Source organism: Bos javanicus, chromosome 8 (genome assembly GCF_032452875.1).
Source record: "Bos javanicus breed banteng chromosome 8, ARS-OSU_banteng_1.0, whole genome shotgun sequence".
Taxonomy (NCBI): Eukaryota; Metazoa; Chordata; class Mammalia; order Artiodactyla; family Bovidae; genus Bos; species Bos javanicus.
In genome coordinates this window covers 53,078,547-53,096,330 of record NC_083875.1, presented here as the reverse complement: position 1 = coordinate 53,096,330, position 17,784 = coordinate 53,078,547, and the positions used below count along the sequence as shown (strand labels likewise).

Here is a 17,784-nt window from a genome sequence, read left to right as displayed (position 1 = left end):
TGTTAAAGCCTTCCCTGGCTACAGTGTTAAGGTCCTCACAATGAGTTCTCCAAAAAAAATTATATTTCACTGAATATTAAGTTCTAGTTTTGTTAATTAAGGTCTATGCTTACTAAGACTCACTTCTGAGATAGTTCCTTGTTATGTTATACTGCTAAAAGGTTTAATTAAGTTATTAAAAAGGACACTCTAAGATAGTTTTTAAAGCTTATCTCAGTAACCAATCTTTGGATAAAGGTCAGATGCTCCATGACGCACAACCAGGAGATTAACACTTGCCTAGGAATGATGCTAAAGCTGAAACTCCAGTACTTTGGCCACCTCATGCGAAGAGTTGACTCATTGGAAAAGACTCTGATGCTGGGAGGGATTGGGGGCAGGAGGAGAAGGGGACGACAGAGGATGAGATGGCTGGATGGCATCACCGACTCGATGGACATGAGTCTGAGCGAACTCCGGGAGTTGGTGATGGACAGGGAGGCCTGGCGTGCTGCAATTCATGGGTTTGCAAAGAGTCAGACACGACTGAGCGACTGAACTGAACTGATAATCATTTAACTGAGTCAGATGACCTGGGGTATACCAGGCTACACCCAATGAAAGTTCTGGACTTAAATTCTTGCTTGTGACCTTACTAGTAAGTGCTAGCTATATTATTTTCTATGTAGCTTCTTTCAGAAGATTATTTCTTATGGTACCAAATGTGTGACTGAGCCTGTGATAAAATGCTGATGAACAGTTCCATATGAGAGCAGTAACTGTAATAACATAACTCTAGATATGGGAAGAAGCAACAAGAGGAAATATTTTCCTGGACCAAAAGGCTAGAAAGACAGGTACGGTTCAGAGACTTTGGCTACTTACAAGGCCTGGTCTAGTGACAACTCATTGAGTGGCCTGTCAGTGGAATCTTTGTTAGACCCGGGAATGAGCCTTCCCAGCACTGTGGGACACAATGACCATTAAATGTCCCCAAAACATGGCCAAATATGTGGCTATGAAGGGGTCCTGCTGACTGGAAGTTGGCCCTTGCCAGCTGCCTCTACAAAGATTAAATCATGACCACTACAAGATGCTGACCTTCAACACCCCCTTGAAAGGAGTTCAGGGTGGAGACAAAAAACAAGGCACTCTGTGCTCTGGGAAAAACCCGGAAAAACAGGCCTTCGGATAGTCAAATGTTTTCAGGGAGACATTTTTTATGAGTCCAAATTCTTGCATCTTTTCATACCTAGAGACACAGTAATGTCATGAACCAATGTCTGGACCTGGTTCTCCTGGATAGCCCCACCACAGCTTTCCCTACTTCTGTTAATCTTTGGGCCATGTATCTTTAACTTTCTTAAGCTTGTTTTTCCAAGCAGCAGTACAACAAAAATATCCCCCAGCCAACACCTAGACAATGCTGGAACAAGCTGCCTTATCATTCTGTGGATTCATCTCCCTCCATAAATGCACCCAAGGTCCTCAGGCTACTCTCCCTTTGAGATCTTATATGGGAGACCACCCCCAGTGATAAAAAAAAAAAAAGCTCAAGGGAGACCAACAACAACTAGCCAGCTGGAGATGTCCTGACACCTGGAAAAGTCTTCTGCCATATCATCCAAGAAACCTTAGAAAGGACACCCATTCCTTTGGGCAATTGGGTTCATCCCTATCAGCCAGGAGAAGAGGTATGGGTTAGATTAAAAACAAAACAAACACTTCAGCCAGTTTGGACAGGCCCTCACAGGGTCATCCTGACAACCTCTACTGCTGTTAAAGTTATAGGTGTCATCCTTTGGATCCACCACACCAGAGTCAAGAAGGCAGTGACTTCCTGTGAAGTCACTGGAAAGCAGTTCAGGACCCCAAAAACCTCAAGGTCCAGTCCCAAAGACAACAACCCTCACCCACGAAGGACGCTGAGCCCTGCTCTAGTCATTCCGGAAGCTGACTAGTCAATGCACAGCAGATGCCTGAGGATTCTTCAGCCTTGCTCCAGCCACACTCCGGCAGCTGACTGGTCAACGCATGGCGGAAGCTTGAGGATCCAGCTATCGAATTATTAATGGATTTTCATTGTCAACCCTGGCCTCTATCCCTGAATAGTATTATTGCTGCTCTTCATTACAGGACCAACTAGACTCCCTGGCTGAGGTGGTTTTACAGAATAGGAGAGGGCTAGACCTACTGACAGCTGAAAAGAGAGGACTCTGCCTCTTCTTGAATGAAAAATGCTGCTCTTATGTAAACCAATCAGAAATAGTCAGGGACATGGCCCAACAGCTAAGGGAACAAATCATAAAAAGGAGAGAGAAACTAGCTAATTCCTGGGGTAATTGGAACTATATCTGGAGCTGGGCATCGTGGCTTCTCCCTTTAACAGGTCCTCTCTTCATGCTCTTTGCAGTGCTCTTGTTTGGCCCTTGTAGTCTCAATATGATTACCCAGTTCATATTAAATCCATAAAGTTACAAATGCTAATAGCTCAATATAGCCCCCCAAATGATGGGGAGCTCTGAATGTCTTACCAAAACATGAGATGATGCTTTCTACAATGAGTGATAGGAGCATCAAGGGGAATGAAGAGGAAAAGTTAAAATTTTACATAAACTCCTGCTCCTTTTGCCTCTGTAACTCAGCTTGCTCCTTGCAAAGTCTGGATCATGTAGGTCTTAGAAAATGGGGACTCACAATACTAGGCACTGGAGCTTACCTCACTCACCCTTGTCCTGCTCTTTGCAATTGTCCTGCCCCTGCAAACCCACAAACCTGCTTAATCATGCCTGTCCATGTATAAGAACTCTGTTCGGGGATCAGAGCTTGGAGCGTTAACTCCTCTGGGCCCGCTGGCATAATAAACCTGAGTTCTCCAACGCTCCAAGTGGGGTGCTTGGTTTCTCGAGTACTGGTTTCTGCAAGGGGCACTAAAAGGCTCTGTCCTTGGGAGGGCCCCACAGGACCCTGCTTCATTTCATGAATACTCAAAGGAACTCATTTTGATTTGTGCATGTGTTTGAAAATCTTGGCTTTTTGTTTTTTTGTTTGGCCAGGCTGTGCAATGTGCCCCATCTTAGTTCCCCCACTGGGGCTAGAACCTGTGCCCTCTGCGATCAGAACTTGGAATCTTAACAATCTTAACCAGATGAGATCAGGGTGCTCCGTCTATGTGGATGGATTGGGATAGTCTAGAAGCATGTCCTATGCTTATACCAAAAGGACACATAAGCCTGACAAGTCAAGTAGCCTGGGACGGTGCCTAGGGCGCATTCCTGAGTCCAGCTGCTGATTCCACAAAATTCGTGATTCCTTGACTCCAACACGTTTGTCAGCTGAATCTAACAGTCAGCTGACTCCTGCTGGAATGTTTGATTCCCTGTGCCTCAAGTCAAAGATTCCTGGGAGGGGCAATCAGAGCCCAACACAGGACAGAACTGACCTGAAACTGGCTTTTTAACCTTTACCTGCCTGAAGAACTGCAGCCCTCCACCAATCTCCGCTTGCCAAAACTACCCAAACTGGCTGTGTGGGTTCATGGACAACAGCACTGACATGGTTAGTGAATAAAAGGATGGACAGCCACATGACTGAAAGCATTTACCTGCCCCAGAGCAAAGAACTGATGACAAGATTTCTGGAAATTCCATGGCTTTTTGTGTTTGTATCTTAAAGTGTTCAAACTGGCTTGTTGAAAGGAAGTTTATGTACACATTTCAAGAGAAGACAGTATTCAATACTTTCCAGAGTGTGAACATTTATTTTTACTCTTATAACAATTTCATTTTCCACTGAATGAACTACAGGAGCATGGGGAAGAGGCAGTTTTAGATTAAAGTTTAAAAGGAAGCAAGTTTCCAGACTACTGTGGGGCAGGGGGTAGGGGAGACAGCAGTTTGGCTCAAAGCGTTTAATGATAAGCTTGCAAAATTTTTACTATGAACAGCTAAGAGTAAAAGTTTTCAGTAAGTACATTCAATATATGCATATTTCTTTCAAAATTACAAGTACTACTGTACATATGTATCTTTAAATGATGTGCACTACAAAATAAAAAGATGAAACAGTTAATTCAGTTCAGTTCAGCTTAATTAAGGCAAAAAACTTCTTGCTCACTACAAATTTGTAACTAATACTTGTAATGGAAGCAATAAATTAAATATGGTTCATTATCTTTGAAAACCCCAGTTAATTACTTTGCCATCAAGTGCTTGAATGACTGCTTCCAAGCTCAATGGCCTGTAACATTTTGCTTTAATGGCCGTCTAGGGTGACAAGGATACACTGGAAAAACAGAAGAACACTCTTAGCTCTCCTTCCTAAATCTTGATACTTACTTCTCTATACACCAGTTACACAAAGCTCCTTGATGAGATTCAGCTGGTAAGTTTCAATCAATTGTTCTTGCAAATTAGTCAGGCATCACATTTTTATAAATTCAACAAATAGATTCAAAACTTACTGACACTCTTCACCTAAAACACTTTAACAGGTAGACAATTTTGCTTCCAAGCTTTTTCTTTGTGGAGGGGGAGAGTTTTGGTTTTCTAAAAACTTTTTATTTTATATTATAGCCAATTAACAACACTGTGATAGTTTCAGGTGGACAGCAAAGGGACTCAGTCATACATGTGCCGTTTTCCTCCAAATTCCAAAGTTTCAATGACTCATCTACCATATTTCTTGGCAACATGTTCACATTCAATGCAAACATTTCCAAATGGTTATTTCCAAATGCCTCTGTAGCCTAAATTACTTTTGAAATGTGGTCACTCTCCCTCTCCTTGTGTGAACTTCACATTTATCTTGGATTGTTCCTGCTCTACAAAGTAACAACAACTACTGATGCATGAGGGGTGTGTGTGTGTGTGTGTGTGTGTGTGTGCGCGCGCACGTGCTCAGTCACATCCCATTCTTTCGTGACTCTACGGACTGTAGCCCACTAGGCTCCTCTGTCCATGGGATTCTCCAGGCAGGAATACTGGAGTGGGTTGCCATTTCCTTGTCCTGGGGATCTTTCCGACCCAGGGAGAGAGTCTCCTGCGGCTCCTGCACTGGAAGGCAGATTCTTTACCACCTGGGTGGTCACCTGGGTCACCTGGGAAGACAACTGCAACTACCGACAGGCACAGCAAAACTGGGAAAGGGCATTTGCAAACCTTGTCTTTTGCTAAAGAAAAATGCAGACACCGGTAAACTCAATTACTCTTAGATGTGTGCCTGCAAGAGAACCAGGGAAGATAAGCAGTGGAAAGATGCCCTGCCCACAGCATTACAATGGATGATAAAGCATCTGCCATCTGAAGCTGCGATGCTTTTAGCACACATATCCAAGAAGGTGACTGCTCAACTTCAGCCCCCTGGCTGAAGGGAGATGGATGAGAGAGAATGAATCTCAGGAAACCTGGAACCCACTCACAGGTAAGTCTCCATTCACCGTTTGAGAGGTGCCATGATTTAAAGCCTTTGTGTTCATAAAACCTCATAACTCCATGATACTGTCACTGGCAAATTGCAACACTTCCCAATACACTTAGGGGTCAGGTGAGGATTCCTCACCTCTTCCTCCTGAGAAAATCACACTCCCCATACAAGACACCAAATCTAGAAGGCACCACACAACAGAGACTGGAGATGACATAGCTTGACTTCTTTCTTAAATGTTTACAAAATTATAAATAGAAGGTTTCATATGTTCCTTCAACATCCCATAGAATTGTCATTCACCTCCTTCTTTGGGCGCTAACCTATTTCATTCATAAGGGTCCGGACCTAACTGTTCATACACAACAGGCAAATTCCAGGCAATGGGCTGGAGCTCAATGGGGCAAATGGCTTTAACTGGTCTGGTATCCCAGTGAGCGGCTCTCAGCCTTGGCTGTACACACATTAGAACCACTGGGAGCTTTCAACGAATACCAATTCCCTAACCCGAGAGATTCGATGGAATTAGTCAGGAGTTTGACTTGAGTGCCAGGAATTTTTAAAGCTGCCAGGTGTTCCTATTGTACAGTCAACACTGAGAACCTGGACACGAACCTGCAAACTGACAAAGGAGCTAGGGAATACCCTTCCCCTCCAGAAGCCTTCCCAGCACCCACCCAGGGGCCTTGATGTTCAGCAAAAGCAAGCTCTCAGGTGATGCCTTCAGTCATCAAGTATAAGGTCAAAGGTGGTTTCAAGAAAAGATAGTGAGAGGCTATTTCAGGTGTATAGGGTTGAGCTATTTTTACAACACTTCTGACACCAAACGTGGGTTTTTTTTTCCCTCCAGATACAAGCCAATTCTGACACCAACTGGGTACCCAAATATTCAGTTCAATTCTGTCATAAACTAGCTGGAGTTAGCCCAGATCCCACATATTAAGGGCTTAGTCCCACAAGAATGCCTTCTGCAGGCATCAGCTGCAAATGGGGTGCCCAGGCAAATTATAAATTTGGGGGTTCTGTGAATTCAGGGCCTCTCATGAATCCCAAGGTGTGAAAATTTGCTTGCACAGCTCAGATTCCAGAAAATATTCTACTTACTACTACAGTTTATTAGAAAGAATATGACTTACAAACAGTCAAATGGAAGAGATACAGAGGGTAAGGTATGGAAGGGGTGCCAAGCTTCCTGGCTTCTTCTCTGCACAGGCTGCCTCTATTAGCACCTTGATGTGCCCATCAACCCAGAAGGTCTCCCAACAGCTTCTTCAAGTGTCTGTGTAACTCAGTCCCTAGCACCTCTTTCCCTTCCAAGAGGTCAGCCTGTGGGGCTGAAAAGTCCCAGCCTTCTAATTACTTGGTCTTTCTGGTGACCGTTGATTATACAGTGGAAGTGACAACTAGATCAAGGGACTAGATCTGATAGACAGAGTGCCTGAAAACTATAGTCGGAGGTTCACAACATTGTACAGGAGGCAGTGATCAAGACCATCCCCAAGAGAAAGAAATGCAAAAAGGCAAAATGGTTGTTTGAGAAGGCCTTACAAATAACTGAGAAAAGAAGTGAAAGGCAAAAGAGAAAAGGAAAGATCTACCCATTTGAATGGAGAGTTTCAAAGAATAGCAAGGAGAGATAAGAAAGCCTTCCTCAGTGGTCAAAGGAAGAAACAGAGGAAAACAACAGAATGGGAAAGACTAGAGATCTCATCAAGAAAATTAGAGATACCAAGGGAACATTTCATGCAAAGATGGGCTCAATAAAGGACAGAAATGGTAGGGACCTAACAGAAGCAGAAGATATTAAGAAGTGGCAAGAATACACGAAAGAACTATACAAAAAAGATCTTCATGACCCAGAATACCACGATGGTGTGATCACTCATCTAGAGCCAGACATCCTGGAATGCGAAGTCCAGTGGGCCTTAGAAAGCATCACTATGAACAAAGCTAGTGGAGGTGATGGAATTCCAGTTGAGCTATTTCAAATCCTAAAAGATGATGTTGTGAAAGTTCTGCACTCAATATGCCAGCAAATTAGGAAAACTCAGCAGTGGCCACAGGACTGGAAAAGGTCGGTTTTCATTCCAGTCCCAAAGAAGGGCAGTGCCAAAGAATGCTCAAACTACTGCACAATTGCACTCATGTCACATGCTAGCAAAGTAATGTTCAAAATTCTCCAAGTCAGGTTTCAACAATACATGAACTGTGAACTCCCAGATGTTCCAGCTGGTTTTAGAAAAGGCAGAAGAAACAGAGATCAAATTGCCAACATCTACTGGATCACAGAAAAAGCAAGAGAATTCCAGAATAACATCTACTTCTGCTTTATTGATTATGCTAAAGCCTTTGACTGTGTGGAACACAACTGTGGAAAATTCTTAAAGAGATGGGAATACCAGACCACCTTACCTGTCTCCTGCAAAACCTGTATGCAGATAAAGAAGCAACAGTTAGAACCAGACATGGAACAATGGACTGGTTCCTAATAGGAAAAGGAGTACGTCAAGGCTGTATATTGTCACCCTGCTTATTTAACTTATATGCAGAGTACATCATGAGAAATGCCAGGCTGGATGAAGCACAAGCTGGAATTAAGATTGCCAGGAGAAATTTATCAATAACCTCAGATATGCAGATAATACCACACTTATGGCAGAAAGTGAAAAGGAACTAAAGAGCATTTTGATGAAGATGAAAGAGGAAAGTAAAAAAGCTGGCTTAAAACTCAACATTCAAAAAACTAAGATCACGGCATCCAGTCCCATCATCTCATGGCAAACAGATGAGGAAACAATGGAAACAATGACTGACTTTATTTTTGGGGTCTCCAAAATCACTGCAGATGGTGACCGCAGCCATGAAATTAAAAGACACTTGCTCCTTGGAAGAAAAACAATGACCAATCTAGACAGCATATTAAAGAGACATTACTTTGGCAACAAAGGTCCACCTAGTCAAAGTTACGGTTTTTCCAGTAGTCATGTATGGATGTGAGAGTTGGACTATAAAGAAAGCTGAGCACCAAAGAATTGATGCTTTTGAACTGTGGTGCTGGAGAAGACTCTTGAGAGTCCCTTGGACTGCAAGGAGATCCAACCAGTCCATCCTAAAGGAAATCAGCCCTGAATATTCATTGGAAGGACTGATGCTGAAGCTGAAACTCCAATACTTTGGCCACCTGATGTGAAGAATGGACTCAGTGGAAAAGACCCTGATGCTGGGTAAGACAGAGGATGAGATGGTTGGATGGCATCAGCCACTCAATGGACATGAGCAAGCTCCGGAAACTGGCAATGGACAGGGAAGCCTGGCATGCTGCAGCCCATGGGGTCACAAAGAGTTGGACACAACTGAGCGACTGAACTAACTCTGGTGATCAGTCCCATCCTGAGGCTACCTAGGATCCCTCCCCACCCTCACCTAAGTCACACGTTAGCATAAAATCAGGAGTGGAATAGTGCCCCACTGTGAATAACAAAAGATGTTTTTACCACCCCTATCTCTCTGGACATGCCAAGGGTTCTAGGAGCTGTGGCAGGAACCAGAGACAAACATCGAATATATTGCTTATTATATCACTAGGGCCAAAACTAATGCCAATCAACATCATTCCTGATACTTTTCAGGAAGCCTACCACAATGTCTGGCACTAGAAAATGCTCAGTAAATACTGCGCTGATGAAATATCTGACTTTATACACAAACACACCCACCTTGGCAAATGGTTCTGCCACCTCCTTCAGAGAAAAAGTCCTCACAATTCTGATCCCCAAATCTGAGACTACTTCATCCATCTTCTCCCTCCCACTTTCTATCAAAGCCCAATTTCCCCACCTGGGTTCTCAAAACCATCTTCTTTCACCTTCTCTGAAGCCTGGCCCTAGCATTTCTTTCTCATTCACATATCTGTAGCCTCTCCCTCTGTACCAGAAACTTTCCATCAGCATTAGAATATGTTCAAGTCTCTTCAATCTCAATTTGAAAAAACAAACAAGAGCAGGCCACAGACCCCCCAATTCCTGCCTACCTTGTAGATAGGCCTGGCTTCTCAGTCTTAACCAGCTTCTCCTCTTCCTCTGAGCACAATGATCAAACTCTCCAAGGCCAGCCCCCTCTCCTTCTCATTCTACACCCCTCTTTGGGTGATCTTTTTAAAGCACCTCTTCCTCTTAGGAACTGAGCTAGCGGTGTTCTGGAGATCTTTTTCATATAGTGTGTGCTGTGCTTAGTCACTCAGTCGTGCCTGACTCTTTGTGACCCCATGGACTGTAGCCCAGCAGGTTCCTCTGTCCACGGGATTCTCCAGGCAAGAATACTGGAGTGGGTTGCCATGCCCTCCACCAGGGGATCTTCTCAACGGAGGGATCGAACCCTGGTCTCCCGTACTGCAGGCAAATTCTTTACTGCCTGAGCCACCAGGGATATTCAAGGACTATTTATTTGCAACGGCCTCGAAATATGTATTTCTATCCCAGATCTCTTTCAGGAGTTCCCTCTGCCTACTCCCCGACTCCATCTGGAATGCCTCAAAAGCAAACAGATTCAAGTGGAATTACTTTCCCTCCCCCACCTGTGCCAAACCCACTCCTCCCCTAGTCCCCTTCAACCGAAAATGGTTTCACCATCCTATCCCACTCAGGTATTTATGCCCAACTTTTTTTTTTTTTTAATTTAAATTTATTTATTTTAATTGGAGGCTAATTACAATATTGTATTGGTTTTGCCATACATCAACATGAATCCGCCATGGGTGTACACATGCTCCCCATCCTGAACCCCCCTCCCTCCTCCCTCCCCATACCATCCCTCTGGGTCATCCCTTCATTTCTTATATGATATTATACATGTTTCAATGCCATTCTCCCAAATCATCCACCCTCTCCCTCTCCCACAGAGTCCAAAAGACTGTTCTATACATCTATGTCTCTTTTGCTGTCTTGCATACAGGGTTATTGTTACCATCTTTCTAAATTCAAAATATATGCATTAGTATACTGTACTGGGGTGAAGGCAATGGCACCCCACTCCAGTACTCTTGCCTGGAAAATCCCATGGATGGAGGAGCCTGGTAGGCTGCAGTCCATGGGGTCGCTAAGAGTCAGACACGACTGAGTGACTTCACTTTCACTTTTTCACTTTCATGCACTGGAGAAGAAAATGGCAACCCACTCCAGTGTTCTTGCCTGGAGAATCCCAGGGGCAGGAAAGCCTGGTGGGCTGACGTCTATGGGGTCACACAGAGTCGGACCGACTGAAGTGACTTAGCAGTAGCAGTATACTGTATTGGTGTTTTTCTTTCTGGCTTACTTCACTCTGTATAATAGGCTCCAGTTTCATCCACCTCATTAGAACTCATTCAAATGTATTCTTTTTAATGGCTGAGTAATAATACTCCATTGTGTATATGTACCACAGCTTTCTTATCCATTTGTCTGCCGATGGACATCTAGGTTGCTTCCATGTCCTGGCTATTATAAACAGTGCTGCGATGAACATTGGGAGGTCGTATGGCAGTTCTATTTCCAGTTTTTTAAGGAATCTACACACTGTTCTCCATAGTGGCTGTACTAGTTTGCATTCCCACCAACAGTGTAAGAGGTTCCCTTTTCTCCACACCCTTTCCAGCATTTATTGCTTGTAGACTTTTGGATCGCAGCCATTCTGACTGTATGCCCAACTTTTAAATCATTTTTGATAGCTTCTCTCCAACAACTATACCCAAACAGTAACTACCTTCTTACTGATTTCTAACTACAAACTCATTATCTCTCTCATGCTCTCCATCCGTCCTCCATCTATTCCCCTCTCTACCCCTGGGTGGCTGCAAAAAGCCTTTGCACTATCAGGCCACACCCCATTCTCCCCCTCCCCAGCGTGTGTGGACAGGCTGTGCTCACACAAAGTGACTGGCTCAGGGGACTGCCTCTGACCTGACCTGGTGGGACAAGCAGTACATCTTTTCTAATTGGTCCACCCAGAAGGGAGTCTTTTCCTGGTTGGCACAGATACCATATATGCCAATAGGGCCTACCCCTCCAAACACAGCAGTGAGGATGATCATTTTTAAAACCCAAATCTAATCATCTTATCTCTTATTTAAAAGTTTTCAGTGAGTTCCCTCTACCTTTTCATTAAAGTGCAAAGTCCAAAAGATGGCCCAAGAGGCCTCATCCCAAGCTACATTCCTTCTTTGGTCTCAACCATTTCAGCCTGAACACTAAACCCTAATTCACCTCACTTCTACTCATTTTTAAGGCCTCATTTTAAGTACTTCTTTTCAGAAACACCTATCCTGAGAAATCCCTTCCCCTAATCTGGGTTAGGTCTCCAGGTTAAATGGTCTCCAGACACTTGTGCTTCTCTGAAGTACTACTTATGACTATAATTGCCTATATGACTATGTGCTTGTCTGTCCCCCTGTTCTTGAGACACTAGACTAAATGGTTCGTAAAGGTAGAGCACTTCTATCCCATTCACAGCTGTAGGCCAGAGCTGATAATGCCTAGAATCGAACAGGTGCTCAGTAAATAGTGGTTCAATGAGTAAACAGGTATTTCAAGTTCACAGGACCCTCCCAAACAATCTGGCTCCCTCTTTAGCAAAAGAAAAATTCATCATGGGAGGATGTTCTTAGTAAATTTACTGCACTGATTATCAAATAACACATAGACTCCTGATTGGAAATATTAGTACAATCAATGAATCAGAAATTCTGGGTGCTTAATGGTAGCAGGAGCAGTTCTCTGGATTTGTATTTGTGATTATAATCCTCTTTTAAGCTATCAGGACCAGTTTCCTGTGTGCAATCACACAGGACCCTATGCTCTGCTTAATGCTCAGTTATCTGTTGCCATCTTAAAATTCATAATGTTTAAAGAAGGAGCCCCACAAACTCTGTAGCCAGCCTAGAGCCTTATAAATTAGTCTGATTTCTGCAAGGGGCCAATGAATAGCCAGTCCCTAGCTAAGAATGCATCTTTTATAACCAAGGCAATGTTTTCAACCTCCATAAGGTCTATATTATACTTGCAGGATTATACATGAGGATTATACTTGCAGGACATTTTTTTCTTCTGGTAAGCAAAATCATATATTACTTATAATTCTCTTCCATAAAATTAGTATTTCTCAGACTATAGAAACACACAGTTTTCCTAGTTATTGATGTTAGGCAAAAAAAATTTTAATTTCTTTTAAAACTAAATTCTACTTTAAGCATAATTTACACCAGGTCTCATTGTTAAATTTTTGCTTAGAATTTTGTTTGACGTTCTTATATGAGAGACTGTGTTGATTTTTTCAAATCAACAACCATCATTCATTGATACCCCATCACCTTAAAAGACAACTGAAAGACATCAAGCAATTAAAATGAGAAAAATGAAAACTGCTGTAGGATTCCTTTTTAGCTTCCACATTTTAAACTTTAGAAATTTGACAGCCACATCAAACACTTAAAATTTCTTTGGAAGCAAAGACTTGCAAGATATACATGGCCATTCAGAAAGAACCCTGATTCAGTCATCTTTATTATAAAAATACTTAAAGTGTTAGATAGCTTCTCTAGTCATTAGAAGTTTAAAGTTAATTATGTTCAGTATACACTTTAGTTCATAAATGTCTAAAGCATTTTAAATATTCGCTCATTTTTTTTTGTCAACTAGGTAACTATGCTCCCCAGGGGATATCTAACAACGTCTGGAGACATTTTTGGTTGTTATAACTAGACGGAGGCAGTTAGAACTGGGACCAGTGGCATCCAGTGGGTTGAGCCAGGAACACTGCTGCTACACAGCTCACAATGCACAGGACAATCCCAACAGGAAATCATCTGGCCCAAAATGTCAGAAGTGCCAATAGTGAAGGAACTCTGGTCTAAGCATACATGCATTTGCCACATATAGGCAACAAGGACATGTGACAACCTCAAGCCATGTCTCCTGTGTCAAAGCCACTGTGTTTAAAAATACAGACAGACCCAGGAGAAACACCAGACTTATAAGAACAGTCATTTGGGAACTCCCTTTTTAAGACAGGGAGTAAGGTAGCTGACAGCCTGAACTAGAACTATAAACAAACAGTAACACAATTCCTTGGTTGGCCCATAAAAAGACTACTTTTGTCAGTGCAGGTGACCTAATCTACATGTCACAGAAAACAGAAATTGAGACTGAGATCACTTTCAATAGGATTAATTTGTTTCCTGCCACCTCATTTTAGAAAAATGTACAACATATATATTATAGGTCAGAATTTTTCATTCACTTGAGAATGTGATCACCAGGTGTAGCAGTTTATAAGAGATTTGAAAACACGATGAATAAACCAAATTTGATTTGATTTCTTGTGTTTTAAGAAAGGAAAAAAGCCAACATTTAAAATCACTTTTTACATTTTTTTTTTTTAAATAAAGTTTGTTCAATTATTGGGTAGGGAAGCTCTGGTCACACTGGGCTGGAATTCCTGTACGATTAGAGGGAGAGAATGGCCGATACCTGCCCAGGTGTTGGCAGGTCACCTGGAACCAATTTCAGTCCATTTAGTTCTCCCCATGAATTACCTATTTAGTTCCTGTAGATCTGTAGTGTGTTTTTTTGTTTTTTTTTTCTGGCCAAACCAAACAACATGTGGAGATCTTTGTTTCCCTATCAGGGATTGAACCAGTGGCCCCTGCAATGGAAGCTCACAGAGTCGTAACCACTGGGCCACCAGGGAAGTCCCTAAATTTCATTTTGTACATAGTTGATCCTGCTTGTGCTCAGTCACTAACTCACCTCTGATTTGACAATTTGGACAGTAGCCCACCAGGAGATAGTTCATAATTCTCAAGAGAAACAGTTCTTTAGTGTTAAGCAACAAAATTGCAAATGGAAAAGAGCTAGAGAACTGTTCTGGTGGTCCAGTGGTTAGGAATCCACCTGCCAACGCAGGCGACACGGGTCGGCCTCCTGGTCCAGGAAGATCCCACATGCCTCAGAGCAACTGAGCCTGTGCGCCACGACTACTGAGCCCACGTGCCGCAACCACTGAAGCCACGCTCTCAGCAAGAGAAGCCACCAAAATGAGAAGCCCCTGCTGGTGCCAACTAGAGGAAGTCCCTGCAGCAACAAAGACCCACATGACCAAACAGTAATAAAGAAGAAGTAACTAGTGACTGGAAGCTGTCCTATAATTGAAATCCAGTACATGTTTAGGGCCAAGGCTGAGAAGTTCCTTTCCAACATCAGGCTGAAGGAAAGGCAGAGGCGCTGACTGGAACCTTCCAACTCTCACCATGAGATAGAAGGGGGAAAAAATCAACTTCTTTTATCTACCAATAAAACTCTGTAAAAGTAAATTCACTGTGTGTTGCTGCTGCTGCTAAGTTGCTTCAGTCGTGTCCAACTCTGTGTGACCCCATAGATGGCAACCCACCAGGCTCCCCTGTCCCTGGGATTCTCCAGGCAAGAACACTGGAGTGGGTTGCCATTTCCTTCTTTTTAAACATGGAACGGTGTTTGAGAACTCCAAAGTTTCCCTGAAGGACCATCTTGAAGGTCTGCTAAAAATCCGTGAAGGCTTAATGATTAAGCCACAGCAGAAAGCCATTTTCCTTAATCCGGGGCAGTGGGGTTGGAACTGCCTGGGTTCCTAGCAGGTAATTTACACTGATCTTTAAAAACCATTCAGCCCTCTTCCTCCCTTCTGTAAAACAAATCCGCCCTTCAGAACAGCTCTAAAAGGGGGGCAAGATGCCCAGAGAAGCTTACAAGTAAGTGTCCGGCCAGATGCTCACCTAGACCTCACCAAATGCAGACCACAAAAACCTGTGGCCTTGTTCTCATCTCCAGGCACCAGGCTTTCTCTGAACACTGTATATCCCCTCAATTTGCCTCCTGTCCTACTACTTGTAAAATGAAGACTCTCTTCCCCCTAGAACGAAATAACAAAGCCAACGAGTGTGCAGGATGCCAGGTGACTATAAGACTCACCTCCAACCGGGCAGCCCGCAAGGCCCAGCCTCGATGCACGGGCGACCTATCATCCACTGAGAAAGATGAGAAGTGGGTAGCAGGCTGGGGTGCCTGTGTTTTGCTCGGTATCCAGAAACAGAGCTGCAAGGCAGGGAGGGAAAGAGCTGTGAGGGAGAGCTTCTTCCACCTCAAAAAGCTAATCAACAAAAATTGGAAACATTTGAATCAGAAATTGGGCGCTAGCAACACAAAACCAAAAAGAAACCTAGGAAGGGAATATAATGCGTTCAAGAACAATCACCTGTTTCACCACAGAGCCAGCAGCAGCAGCACGCGTTTTCTAGACGTGGCGTGAAGCATGCAGAGCAAACAGGAAGGTGAGGAAACGCGTGAGGGCTTTGGAGCCCCTAGAGTAGCGTCTCTTTTCCAGTGGTTAGCCCCTAGGATGAGTCATTTAACATCCCGGCGCAGCCTTCTATCTTTATCAGTAAAATGGGGGTAATAAATACCTCTCCGCAGGGCCAAGATTAGGCTTATTCGAAGTTAAAGCCTCTGGACCCCAAAGCACAACAGTGAGTAACTGTTCGCGCCCGGCCTCTCCACGCCCGCAGCCGCCAACTCCCGATTCCTAAACTACTACTCGCTACGTGAACCAGGGGGAAAGACAGCAGAAACAAGTGGCTTCCAGGTGATACTGGGCACCAAAGTCCTAGCCCCAGGCTCCCCGAACCGGACGGAAGAGTTGGGTCGAGGCAGGGCGCTCTGCACCACCCCCGGTCCCGGACGCACAAGCTGGAAGCGGATTCCCACCGCGCATCCTCTTTCTCCTGCCCCGGCTCCGCGTCCTCTTTCCCGGAGGAGCTGAGCCCACTCGCTGCAGCCGGGCCCTGGTTAAGTGGCGGCTTCCTCTTTCCCGCCTATCCTTCCCATTTCCTCCCCTCCAGCCAGGCAGCCAAGCAGGAGACCTGGTGGGGCGTTGGTTACCTGCAGCGAGCGCCTGGCCCGGAAGACGCTGGAGGGTGCTGGGCAGCACGGGGACGCTCTCGCCCGGCGCTGCTCCGCGCTAGGCTGACTGAGCTCTTGGCGCCGGAGGACCGCGCGGCCGGGCCTCGGGCCGCCCACCCTCGCGCCCGTGCGCCACGCCCCTGGGCCCGCCCCGCTAGGCCCCGCCCAGCGCATCCCTGCTTCGCAGACCTCTGCTGCCGTGGGCCTTCTGGCCCAAGTCAGCGCGCCCTCTGGGCATTTCGTTGTCTGGTGGAAGTGCTTGACTCTGCGTGATTCCTCTTTCTCCTTCCTTAGGTTGACTTGGGTTCTTAGTTGGGAGAACCGCTTAGGGACTGAGCACTTGAGTGGGGTCTTCAGAATTTTATACCCCCTTCCTGGGAGGCAGGAACCGCGGGAAGCGCTGTCTTTTCTGATTTTAAAAATAGAGTTTACAACCAAAGGAAAAAAAAAATTCCGGAGGTCTTTATATTGTGTTAAAATTAGGTGTGACCATTGGGTTTGTTTGTTTTCCGTGATGAGAGACGTCTACAGGGTTCTGTGGGTCTCCTGAACACAAGGCCTTTCTGTGTCCCCCAGTTCTTTGATTATAGGAAACAGCCTCCATTCAGCTTCCATGACCTTCCCTGAGTTCCACTGAGCAGATTCAAGCAGTTATTAAGACCAAGGATAAACAATCAAGAGCAGCCCTGGGGCAAGGTCCCTTTTCCTCATCAACAAATACACACACAATATCTTTGAACTGTTCCACAAATACTGAAACACAGTATATTGCCCAGGAGCATTTAGACCCCAGTGCCGTTAGACCTGAAGGCTGATGATGCTGACTTATCTCACCACCAACCCATCAGAAAAATGCTTGCGAGCTAATCACACCATCTTTGAATAGTTAATGCAAAACTTCTCACTATCCTCCCCAAGTTGGGACATACAGTTTTGAGGGCAGTTAATACACTGTGTCCCTTTTTGCCTGGAAAAGTAATAAAGCGATCCTTTTCTACTTCACCCAAAACTCTGTCTCCAAGATTCAATTAGGCAACAGTGTACAGAGAAGCTGAACTTTTGGCATCATGAGGTTTACTTACTAAAAAATTTAGTATTTTAAAAACTCATTACATTCGTGTGTGAGTGTGTGTGCACGCGTGCCAAGTCATGTCTGACTCTTTGGGATTTTAACTCCTGGAGTGCAGGTTATTTATCTTCCTATCACTAATTCACCCAACACATATGCATTGAAATAAATGAAGGAACTAACTGAATACAGTCATTTCCCTACCCACCGGTTCCTGTTGGGGCTGTGGGGTAAAGCTGAGGTGCTGTGAGTGGGTGGGTTTCCCTGTAACAGGAAGTTTGCCTAGTGTTCATCATTCTAATCAAAGGGGGTCACTGCTCAGGGGAGACGCATGAACACAAAGAGAAGGGC

General features: G+C 44.4%; 1 protein-coding gene across 3 annotated transcripts in view; it reads right to left on the bottom strand.

Annotated features, from left to right (window-relative positions):
• The window catches only part of GCNT1 (glucosaminyl (N-acetyl) transferase 1), a 45,914-nt gene extending 29,447 nt beyond the window's left edge, over positions 1–16,467 (bottom strand). For 2 of the 3 annotated variants that reach the window (XM_061425577.1, XM_061425578.1), the window contains exons 1-2: positions 16,344–16,462; positions 15,378–15,500 (exon numbers count right to left, since the gene is read on the bottom strand). The gene's annotated coding sequence lies outside the window, so the exon portion shown is untranslated. Of the gene's footprint in view, positions 1–15,377; positions 15,501–16,343 lie in introns of all 3 variants that reach the window. The other variant, XM_061425579.1, reaches the window with a different exon arrangement.
• Positions 16,468–17,784: the final 1,317 nt, after the last annotated feature.